We start from the raw sequence: 12,943 nt of genomic DNA, 5'->3' as shown, positions 1-12,943 counted from the left end.
GCAAGTTCTTGACACCAATTTGGTAAAAAAAATAGTTACCTACAGGTCAGAAATTTTACACTGGGATTTTCCCTCACATGGATTAAATATAAGTTCGCTCACAATTCAGCCATTTATAGTGAACTTGGAAAATATAGTACTCCATTTAAAATGGGCAAGGTGCGCGCAAAGGAACGGGGAAGAAGACGTGATGGTGCATAAAGAGGCCGAGGCCATGGGCAAGCTGAAATTGTGCCACAACAAACACTTACATCTTCTTGCCCGACCTTCCTGTCCCAATTACTAGGGGACTGCAGCAACACACCACTATTGAACCCAGAGCAGTGTCAAAAGGTTGTTGATGGATAGCGGAATATGCTTCCAGTAACTTTGCTGTCACCACCACCACCACCCTGTCTTCCACACGGTCAAGTCTGCGTAGCCTTGAGTTTGGACCGCATATTTTTCACCTTCCTCCTTCCCCGGAAACGAAACATCCCACACTTGGACTGTCACAATCCATTTTTGGATCTGCGGCAGATCTGGCTTCTTAGATTAAAACTTTCTTCCTTTCAGGCCATTGGGGGTTAATGTCAGTTTTTTCCCCGCTGGCCTGCTGGTGTAATTACATTGCTACTGGGTCTGCTGATGGGGGTGGTGACCACTCCTACCATTCTTCAAGAGGTCAACTATGCACCAGTTGGCTGTCGGAGGAATCTGCAGAGACTGAGCTTGAGACATGACCTTCCTGGGTGCAGTGGTGCTTCAGCTTTAAACGTTTAATATGGTGTATTTATTCTGCTGTGCAGTGCTTTGCAGCAGAGAAAGCTAAGTGTTGCATTTTTTGTTACATTGTCCCTTTTGGTGTCTATCTTTCCATTCCTTTTGTTATATTAGTGCAGCGGTGGGACCAGTGCTCTCACCTGCAAGTTCCCTACTTAGAGATAAGAGCAGGGCAAGTGAGGAATTCGGTATCCTGCTCAGCGACAGGGTGAAAGAACCCATATTGGGACAATAGTGAGATCAGGTGTAAAGTATAGCGTGGCACTACTACAAGGTGCACAAGTAGGTTACCCAGACCCAAGTGAATAATAAAGTAACTTGGCACTCAACTGAATGATCCTTTTTGAAAATAAGTTTTTATTGTGGCAGTCACAAAGGACGTTTCGGCCTACAATTGGCCTTCGTCAGTCTGCTGTAATTCATACAAAACATACAGAAGACAAAATAAAAATTATATCCTCAAATTGGTACCATAGAGTAACATATGTGTTTACAATTCATATATACAGACTTAAAAAATAGTGAAACACAATAACCTGTGGAGGCATACACAGAAAACCAGGTGGGGGGAGAAAGAAAAAATAGAAAATGGCGGCCTACCCGACTGCTGCAGATGATGAAGTTAAAAGTGGAGAATTATATAAGATCCTATAGTGAAATAAAGTGCTTTGAGATTGTGTAATTGAGTGAGCATGGCAATAGAGTGCAGTACTGGAGAAGTCATACCTATTACAAGGCAGTGATTTTGGAGGTTACTGCAATGACCAACTGTCTATAACACATGTAGTGCTCTATCAAATATAAAGAGAGGAGTGAATAATTAGTAGTAGCTAGAGTTGTGCGATACCGTCCGATACTTCAATATATCGGATCGGAATGGATCGGCCGATCTTTAAAAAAAGTATCGGTATCGCCGATGCCGATACCGGAAGTCCCATTCAAGTCTATGAGACTTCCGGTATCGGAATTGGAAAAACCCTTTCCTGCCCTTGTACAGCCTCTCGGGGGTCTGTACCGGCCTGCCGGGGGGCTGTGCCGGCCTGCCGGTGGTCTGTGCACCCTGTGGGGGTCTGTACCGGCCTGCCGGGGGGCTGTGCTGATGTCCGGGGGTCTGTGCAGGCATCGTCCGATGGGACTACAAGTCCCATCGGGCGATGCCTGCTACCATGACAGTGATTGACACATTAGCCAATGATGGGACAGTAGTAGTCCCATCATCCGGCTAATGTGTTAAATGTAAAAAAAAAAAAATACTACATACATACATACTACATGCATGCTACATACATACTACATGCTACATACATAGTACATATATACTACATGCATGCTACATACATACTACATGCTACATACATACTACATACATACTACATACATACTACATGCATGCTACATACATACTACATGCATGCTACATACATACTACATGCATGCTACATACATACTACATGCTACATATATACTACATGCATGCTACATACATACTACATGCATGCTACATACATACTACATGCTACATATATACTACATGCATGCTACATACATGCTACATGCTACATACATACTACATGCATGCTACATACATACTACATGCTACATACATACTACATACATCATACATACTACATGCTACATACATACTACATATATACTACATACATACTGCATGCATGCTACATACATGCTGCATACATACTACATACATACTACATGCATGCTACATACATACTACATGCTACATACATACTACATATATACTACATGCATGCTACATACATACTACATGCTACATACATACTACATGCTACATACATACTACATACATACTACATATATACTACATGCATGCTACATACATACTACATATCTAACTGTAAGTAGCAAGTGCTAGTAAAAGATGTTAACAAAACCAGGGTATTTTGTTGATACGTTTTTTTGCAAAAAAAAATGTACGCTAAGCCACTTCCGCCGCGTCAAGGCATACCCTTCTCGGAGCAGTCCTATCTAATATATTTAAAAACCTGAACATGTGAATAATACCTTCATCAGCAGGGTTCAGAAAGGTGCTGCCCGGTATGGGCTCGCTGGGCAAAATGGCTTTTTATGCATGTCCCAAAGGAGAGAGGCGGGGATCTCCCAAAGCTTGCATAAGCAAGAAATCAATGGATTCAGAACACATGACACATGCACAAAAACTGAACGGGTCATAAGACCTGTCTTAGTTCTTGGGTGGTGTGAACAGGGTCTTATGACCCGTTTAGTTTTTGTGCATGTGTCATGTGTTCTGAATCCATTGATTTCTTGCTTATGCAAGCTTTGGGAGATCCCCGCCTCTCTCCTTTGGGACATGCATAAAAAGCCATTTTGCCCAGCGAGCCCATACCGGGCAGCACCTTTCTGAACCCTGCTCATGAAGGTATTATGCACATGTTCAGGTTTTTAAATATATTAGATAGGACTGCTCCGAGAAGGGTATGCCTTGACGCGGCGGAGTGGCTTAGCGTACATTTTTTTGCAAAAAAACGTATCAACAAAATACCCTGGTTTTGTTAACATCTTTTACTAGCACTTGCTACTTACAGTTACATATGTTTTACAGCAGAGTATTTATGCACGTTTGTCATACTGTGTTCTGTTTTTGTGTCTTAGTTCTTGGGTGGTGTGAACAGGGTCTTATGACCCGTTCAGTTTTTGTGCATGTGTCATGTGTTCTGAATCCATTGATTTCTTGCTTATGCAAGCTTTGGGAGATCCCCGCCTCTCTCCTTTGGGACATGCATAAAAAGCCATTTTGCCCAGCGAGCCCATACCGGGCAGCACCTTTCTGAACCCTGCTCATGAAGGTATTATTCACATGTTCAGGTTTTTAAATATATTAGATAGGACTGCTCCGAGAAGGGTATGCACACACCGCGCATCATGATGACGTCATTTCGGCTGTCAATCAACTTTGAACTTCCGATTCCGATGCCCGATATTGAAAAAATATCGGATGTTGGTATCGGAATACCGATACTTGCGGTATCGGAATGCTCAACTCTAGTAGTAGCTCATTATGGAAAGAGAGAAAGATAAAGAGAAGAAAAAAAATAAAAAAAGTTTTTTGAATATACACCTGGTGAATCCGGAAGAAATTGGAACAGGCAATGGAGCTTGAGTCTCTAGGGGCTTTATGCCTGTTAGGTGACTTCATATATTCACAACCCTCTGTGCTTGTATTTACTCTATTTAGTCAGCAACCCCTTTTTTTTTTTTTTTTTTTTTTTCTGCTTAGTTTTTATATGTGTCACATTCTCATTTACAGGATTATAAGAAATTTATTTTTCTCTAACATTAATTGGTTCAAGTATCAAAAGATATTAACCCATACCCACCAGGTACTAATTTTCATATGACACTCTCTTATATATTTTTTTATTTATTTATTTTTTTATTTTTAATACTTATACTTTATATCGGTACATTTCCATTTTTAGGCATAAACTCTTAGGCCTCTTTCACACATCAGGTTTTCGGCTTCAGGCGTGATCCGGCGCTTTTGACTAAAACCGGATCCGTCGAAATGCAATGCCGGATCCAGTTTCCCCCCCATTGACTTGCATTAGAGCCGGATCGAGCCGGATGGCCATGCGTTTCATCCGATTTTCGCCGGATCCGGCAATGTGACGCGATCCGGTGTCTGGAAAAAACGGAGACTAACGTTTTTTGTATCCGTCGAAAAAGCCGGACACGCCGGATCCGGCGTGTCCGGCTTTTTCATACAATGAAAGCCTATGAGCGCCGCAATGCGCCGGATCCGGCGGCCGGATCCGGTTTCTTTGGTCTGAGCATGCTCAGTAGCTCTGCCCACAGGACATATATAAAAGCAAGACAATGGGACCCTCAGCCACACCCAACATGCCACCCAAGCCAAGAACCAGGAGCAGGAGAAGGCAGCAGACATCTGCAGCAGCAGCACCATCAGCACCACCCCAAATGGAGCAGCATGCTGAACAACGGGAGGGGAGTCCAGCAGCAGATGAGAGACGGTAATTATCAAATCCCCCATTCCTCCAAACTAGGGCTATGGAATATCAAGATATTCATTGGCCCTTTGTTTCTCTTTATTCAACAGCCGCCCAATAGATGCAGCAGCAGCAGCAGCAGCAGCAATGGCAGCAGCAGAAACACCACCCACAGCCATGGAGTCTGGCCATGAGGAAGACAGCACATCTTCTGGGAGCCCTCCCTCGCATCGTCAGCGTTTGACGGTAAGTTTTTATTTCCAAAATCCATCATCTCTGTAATATATGTGTATTCATTGCCTTTTATTTCAAAACAGGAATCACAAGATGAAGAGGAGCTCCCAGAAGAAGAAGGAAGGGGTGGACAGACACTTGGAGTGGGCTCACAATTGGTAAGTTTTTTGCATCAAACGCAGAAACACAACATCACACTACACACAACACATAGAAAACAATGTTCTGCAGACCACACACAGCAAACAAATGCCTACATCCAAAGACATAACATTTTTTGTTTTCTTCTCTAGTCTTCCCAATCTGGTGCTCGGCCAAGAGGTCCTCGCAGTGCCTCCCAGGGTCGTCGGCGACAGCAACGCGGCGGTCACCAGCGTGTAAGTATAAATATTTTTGCTTTGTTTTTTTTGCACTTTTTATTTCATTTCTTTTGTGGAGGCTAATTATGTTATTTTTGTCTTTTTCTTTAACAGCCTTCACAGCGTGCTCCCGACTCTGACGGTGAGGATGGAGGGATTGATGTGGACCGCCTCATCGATCTCGTCAGAGAAAGGGAGCCGCTCTGGAATATGGCTGACCGCCGCCACGCTGACCTGATCGTTACCCGACGACTCTGGGAGGAAATCTGTTCGCTCCTTGTGGACCGCTGGGAGGACCTCGAAGCTCGGGCCCAGATTAAAGAGCGTAAGTATATACAGTACCGGTTGCTTGATTTAAACCAGTGTTTCCCGAACTCCAGTCCTCGTGGTCCCCACGGATCATGTGTTCAGGATTTCTATTTACTATGGAAATCCTGAAAACATGACCCCTGGGGACCATGAGGACTGGAGTTTGGGAAACACTGATGTTGTATACTAACCACTTTGTCCTTTCTCGTTTCAGGGGACAGAATTGTGAAGCGGTGGCGGTCTGTGAGGGATCGTTTCAAGAAGGAGTTCAATAAAGAGATGCGGGCCCCGAGTGGATCTGGAGGACGCAGGAGCAAGTACAAGTACGCACGAGCCCTGTCGTTCCTCCGGGATACAATGGTCACCAGAAGGTAAATATTACACACCACATGTGAAAAAAAAATGTTTAGATGTAACAATTTTTTTTCAGCCAGGGCCATGCCAAGTCACTATTTCAATTGTTTTTTTTTTCTCTTTATTCCACAGCACAGTGAGCAGCACTCGGGAGCCTGCACGATTGGACCCTTCTGAGGCGATCCCTGAGGAGACCGGCACCGAGGGACACTTCGACCGCCCGGGTACATCTGTCATGGTATGCCTAGGTTACTTTAGGCTAAAACCCTGGGACCCCTGCAGTGTCCCTCAGACTAGGGAAAACCCTGTCTGTCCCTCAACCCAGGGTTTACACTGAAGGTGTGCCTGCCTGGGCCTCCACCCTGTCCCTGTCTCCTGTCCAGCCCTAAGCTGAACCCACCACCCTCCACCCGGTGAGGGGACCAGACACCAGACCCCACAAATACGTATGGACAGGGGTAAAAGAAACACCACACCGTTAATACACAAGGGAATACAATAATGTGCAAGGGCAACCAAATATATATATATATAACAGATAGGAGAAAGAACAACTGAGAGATATACTGCACCAGATATCAGGCGCTCCAAAACCACCACTGCTGACCGGTATTGCTAGCACTAGGCAAAAGCTATAGTCGGCGACGCCCATAGTCAGGACGGACTATTTAAAGACCAAGGGCGTGGCCCAGCCCTCAGCCAGCATGACAACCTGGTTAACCCTATCCTGACTGGAACAGAATACCCAACAAAGTCCCTGAGCATACTGTAGTGGAATAGGGTATTACCGCTGTCTGCCAGACACCCTGGTGTGAACAGTGTCCGACATGACAATACTGTAGTGGAATAGGGTATTACCGCTGTCTGCCGGACACCCTGGTGTGAACAGTGTCTAACATGACAGTACCCCGCCTTCTACGAGGGACCTCCGGAACCTCACCATGTCGAGGACCTGGCTTGTCCGGATGGCGACGATGGAACATAGTAACCAGTCGATCAGCATGAATGTCTGAGGCCGGCACCCATGTACTCTCCTCAGGACCATAGCCACGCCAGTGGACCAGGTACTGTAGAGTGCGACGCACAACCCTAGAGTCCACCACTTTGGACACCTCAAATTCCAACGCGCCATCCACCAAGACGGGAGGTGGTGGCCCGGGAGAACCATCCACCAAACCCACGACCTTTTTTAGCAATGCTTTGTGAAACACATTATGAATCTTATACACAGCCGGCAACTCCAAACGAAATGCCACGGGGTTGATCACTGCGGAGATCCTAAATGGGCCAATGACCCTGGGACCCAACTTAAGTGATGGTATCTTGAGCTTGATGTTCCTTGTAGATAACCACACCCAATCACCCACACACAGGTCCGGACCTGGCACACGTCTGCAGTCAGCCACCCGTTTGTACCTGGAACCCACCTTCAACAAGCGCTGCTTGACTCTCCTCCAAACAGACGACAATTGAGCTCCCAACTGGTCCTCCTCAGGGACGCCAACCGAGCACCCCTGACGCAAGGTACAAAATTGAGGATGTTGACCATACACACAAAAAAAAAAGGAGATTCCCCAGATGATTCCTGGCAATGGTTGTTTATTGCGAATTCTGCCAGAGGAAGAAACGCTGACCACTCTTCCTGATTGTCAGAAACAAAGCAGCGCAAGTATTGCTCCAGGTTTTGGTTCATCCGCTCAGTCTGCCCATTCGACTGAGGGTGGAAAGTCGATGAATGAGATAATTTGATCCCAAGGCGAGAACAAAAAGCTCTCCAAAACTTTGCCACAAACTGCGTACCTCGATCAGACACAATGTCAGACGGGACACCATGAAGTCTGACCACCTCGCGAATAAATATCTGAGCAAGAGTCTTAGCATTGGGCAAAGATGGTAAAGCAACGAAATGTGACATTTTGGAGAACCTATCAACAATTACCAAAGTGACCGAGTTCCCCGCCGAGGCAGGCAAGTCAGTAATAAAATCCATGGAAATCTCAGTCCATGGCTTACTGGGCACCCCGAGAGGCTGCAACCTACCAGCGGGACGGGAACGAGGAGTCTTGGCCCGTGCGCACGTGGTACAGGCAGACACATATGAGGCCACATCCTGCCGGATTTTAGGCCACCAAAAACGACGCGATACCATTTCCAGAGTGCTCTTAACCCCTGGATGACCTGCCAGTACCGTGTCGTAATGTTCGCCTAACACTCTAGAGCGTAGATGTAGTGGCACAAAAGATTTATTAGCAGGCAACCCCGGTGGTACCTCCTCCTGAGCCTCCGCAATCTCTGCCTCAATTTCTGTCGTGATGGCAGATACCACCACACCCTTTTGGAGAATAGGCACCGGCTCTTCACATAACTCTCCACCAGGAAAACACCTGGATAAAGCGTCTGCCTTAAAATTCTTCGAACCAGGTCGATAGGTAACAATGAAGTTGAACCGGGTGAAGAATAATGCCCAGCGAGCCTGTCTGGAGGACAGGCGCTTAGCAGATTCTAAATAAAGCAAATTCTTATGGTCGGTTATCACAGTAATCTGATGAACAGCCCCCTCCAAGAAGTGTCGCCACTCCTCAAATGCCAGTTTGATGGCCAATAATTCCCTGTTGCCAATATCATAATTACGCTCCGCAGGCGACAGCTTCTTGGAGAAGTAGGCACACGGATGCAACTTGGCCCAAGATGGGCCCTGAGACAGTACAGCCCCCACTCCAACCTCCAACGCATCCACCTCCACGACAAACGGTAAGGAGACATCGGGCTGCACCAGAATGGGCGCTGAGGCAAAACTATTCTTGAGGAATTCAAACGCCTGTACCGCAGGCTCAAACCAGTCAGAAAAGTTGGTACCCTTCTTAGTCATGTCAGTAAGTGGTTTGGCAATCATAGAGAAATTCTTAATAAATTTCCTATAGTAATTGGAGAAGCCAAGAAATCGCTGAAGCGCCTTAAGATTATCAGGCCGATCCCAATGTAGTACCGCCTGCACCTTTACGGTGTCAATGGAAAAGACACCATTGTAGGCATTTACTACAGGCCGCCTGTGCAAGCTGAAGATATGGATGAACTCTTTATGCATCAAATGGCCAAGTTCTCCAAAAAATATGACATTGTTGTCATGGGAGATTTCAACTATCCTGATATTTGTTGGGAAGCTCTCTGAGGCAAAACTAACAGGTCAAGGAAATTCTTATCCTCTCTTGCTGACAACTTTATCTTCCAAAAGGTAGGGGAAAACAAGGGGAACTGCTACCTTGGATCTAATCCTTATAAACAGGGAGGAAATGGTTGAGGAGGTAAAAGTGGCTGGGACCCTAGGAGGAAGCGACCATGCTATTTTATAATTTTGGATAACTAGAGGAGGAAGACCTGTGAAGACTCAGACCTCAAGGTTAGATTTCAGAAAGGCAGATTTTAAGGGATTCAGAAAGAGAATTGGAGGGATCCAATGGCTGGATATCCTTAAGGACAAAAATGTCCAGGAAGGATGGGAAATCTTGAAAAATGAAATTCTCAAAACACAGTTGTTAACAATTCCGAAAAAAGGGAAGAATAGGAAGCATTTAAGGAAATCAGGATGGATGAACACAGAACTTAAGCACATGCTAAAAAGGAAGAAAGAAATGTTTATAAAATGGAAAGAGGGAGACATATCTAAAGAAGAATATAATGCTGTCTGCAGAACTTGCAGGGCACAAATCAGATTAACTAAAGCTGACAATGAATTGAGGCTTGTAAAAGACATCAAAAGCAATAATAAAGGATTTTGGGGATATGTCAAAATTAAAAGAAAAGTCAAAGATGCTATAGGATTTTTACAGAATGAAAATGGTGAAATGGTAAGACAGGATGTTGAGAAGAAACTTTTAAATTCCTATTTTGCATCTGTTTTTTCTCAGAAAGGAAATGTAACATCAAATGTTCTTCACTGTCCTATTAAGGGAATAGAAGAATCCAGGATCTCTATAAACAGAAAGATGAGGAAACACTTAGCTAACCTAAATGAATTCAAGTCTCCAGGTCCAGATGAATTACACCCCAGAGTACTGAAGGAGATAGCAGAAGAAATTTTTGAACCCCTCTCCATAATCTTTGAAAATTCTTGGAGAACAGGAGAAGTCCCAGAAGACTGGAGAGGAGCAAATGTTGTTCCTATCTTCAAAAAGGAGAAGAAGGAGGACCCAGGCAACTATAGGTCGGTGAGTCTGACTTCTATACCAGGAAAGATCTTTGAACAAATTATTAAACAACATCTATGTAAAAGTACCTGGATAAGAATGAAGTGATTACACAGAGTCAGTATGGATTTGTAACTAATAAGTCATGTCAGACTAACTTAATTTTCCTTCTATGACAGAATCACTGATTGGGTTGATCATGGAAATGCTGTAGATATAGTATATCTTGACTTCAGCAAAGCATTTGACAAAGTATCTCACACAATCCTTATTGAAAAGATGGCTAAGTATGGAATGGACAAGGCAACTGTTAGGTGGATTCATAACTTGCTTAGTGATCGGTGCCAAAGAGTGGTCGTAAATGGCTGCACATCCAGTTGGAAGAATGTCTCAAGTGGGGTACCACAGGGCTCTGTCCTGGGCCCTGTATTGTTCAACATCTTTATCAATGATTTAGATGAAGGAATTGAGGGTAAACTGATTAAATTTGCTGATGACACAAAGCTAGGAGGGATAGCTAATACTAAAGAAGTGAGAGAGAGGATTTAAAAAGATATAAATAAACTGGAGCAGTGAGCAGCAACTAACAGAATGGTTTTTAACAGGGAAAAATGCAAAGTACTATATCTGGGCAATAAAAATGAAAAAAGCATATACAGAATGGGAGTAATAGGGCTAAGCAACAGCATATGTGAAAAAGACTTGGGTATACTAATAGATAACAGACTAAATATTAGTCAACAGTGTGATGCAGCAGCAAAAAAGGCAAATGCAATTCTAGGATGTATTAACAGAAGTATACAGTCTAGATCATGTGAAGTCATTATTGCCCTCTACTCCTCTTTGGTCAGACCTCATCTGGAATACTGTGTCCAGTTTTGGGCACCACATTTTAAGAAAGACATCAACAAACAGGAGCAAGTTCAGAAAAGAGCGACCAGAATGGTGACCGGTCTGCAAACCCTGTCTTATGAGGAAAGGTTGCAGGATTTGGGAATATTTAGCTTGTAGAAGAGAAGACTGAGAGGAGATTTAATAGTTGTCTACAAATATCTCAAGGGCTGTCACATTGTAGAAGGATCATCTTTATTCTCACTTGCACAAGGAAAGACTAGAAGCAATGGGATGAAACTGAATGGGAGGAGACACAGATTAGATATTAGAAAAAACTTTTTGACAGTTAGAGTGATCAATGAGTGGAACAGGCTGTCACGAGAGGTGGTGAGTTCTCCTTCAATAGATGTCTTCAAACAGAGGCTGGACAGACATCTGTTTTGGATGATTTAGCGAATCATGCTTTGAGCAGGGGGTTGGACCAGATGGCCCAGGAGGTCCCTTCCAACTCTACCATTCTATGATTCTATGATTCACAACTGCTAGATAAATACAGTGCATTGCGATAGTATTTGGCTCCCTGGAACTTTTCAACCTTTTCCCACATATCATGCTTCAAACATAAAGATATCAAATGTAAATTTTTGGTGAAGAATCAACAACAAGTGGAACACAATTGTGAAGTTGAATGAAATTTATTGGTTATTTAAATTTTTGTGGAAATTCAAAAACTGAAAAGTGGGGCGTGCAATATTATTCGGCCCCTACTCGGCAGCAAAAACACTCCAGAAGTTCATTTTGGATCTCTGAATGATCCAATGTTGTCCTAAATGACTAATGATGATAAATATAATCCACCTGTGTGTAATCAAGTCTCCGTATAAATGCACCTGCTCTGTGATAGTCTCAGGGTTCTGTTTGAAGCACAGAAAGCGTCATAAAGACTAATGATCATTCAGAGATCCTCAATAAACTTCTGGAGTGAGTTTGCTGCACTGAATGTAAAGGCTTAATTAGCCAATTAGGAATATGGCTTGCTTACTATCATTGTTAGGAAAGGGCAACTGATGCAAGTTTTGCAGCTTTATAAAAACCCAGCTCCTTGGACCTTGTACCATATAACAGCAGCCATGGCTAGTAGGAGTGCTACTGAGGCAAATCAAATCTCCCACTAAACTGCAAAGGATCTTCAGAATGATTTAGCAGACTCTGGAGTACATTGTTCTACTGTTCAGAGACACCTGCACAAATATAGCCTCATGGAAGAATCATCAGAAGAAAACTTCTCCTGCATCCTTGTGAGCATGTTGCGGGATGCAGTGACGGACTGGAGCATAGCAAGTGTTAAAGAGTTGATTAACAGAGGTATACCCCACGCAGGAAGATAATGGTTTAAGCAGGGGGGTAAGTAAGGTGATAATAGCACGGTATGGGTACAGGATGAGGTATAAGTTAAAGCAACTGATCATAAACGGGTTAACTTATCAGTCCGCTGGCTTCCTAGCTGCAGAGCTGTAGATTCCCAATGTGGCACCCACAAAAGTGTTGCGTGATGTCTCCGGTGTTGTCCTGAAGAAGTTGGGGGTCTGGTTCCCGGTGATGGCGGTGGGTCCTCGTTGTCCTAAGGGGGGTTGGGTCGCCCTCCCAGGGCTGTGGGGTACTCGGTACCGGGCCGGTGTCAGGGGAATGTGTCACAGCAGCGGTGACCCGGTCCGTGGCCCTGGGCGCCCAAGCAATGGGAGATGTAGTTAATGGTAGAATAGTTCGTGACGCCACCCGTGGTGTTTGGCAAGTATGGTGTTAGGCCAACGCTGCATAAAGATCCGCTGGGACTGATGGTAGGGTGCAGCAAAGATGTAAAAGCTCCCCACAGGTGGAGCTGTAGTCCCAGGGCAGTGTA

Source organism: Dendrobates tinctorius, unplaced genomic scaffold (assembly GCF_039654945.1).
Source record: "Dendrobates tinctorius isolate UK_male_01 unplaced genomic scaffold, ASM3965494v1 ptg000012l, whole genome shotgun sequence".
Taxonomy (NCBI): Eukaryota; Metazoa; Chordata; class Amphibia; order Anura; family Dendrobatidae; genus Dendrobates; species Dendrobates tinctorius.
The sequence above is the reverse complement of the archived record's forward strand: the minus strand, read 5'-3'. Positions refer to the sequence as shown.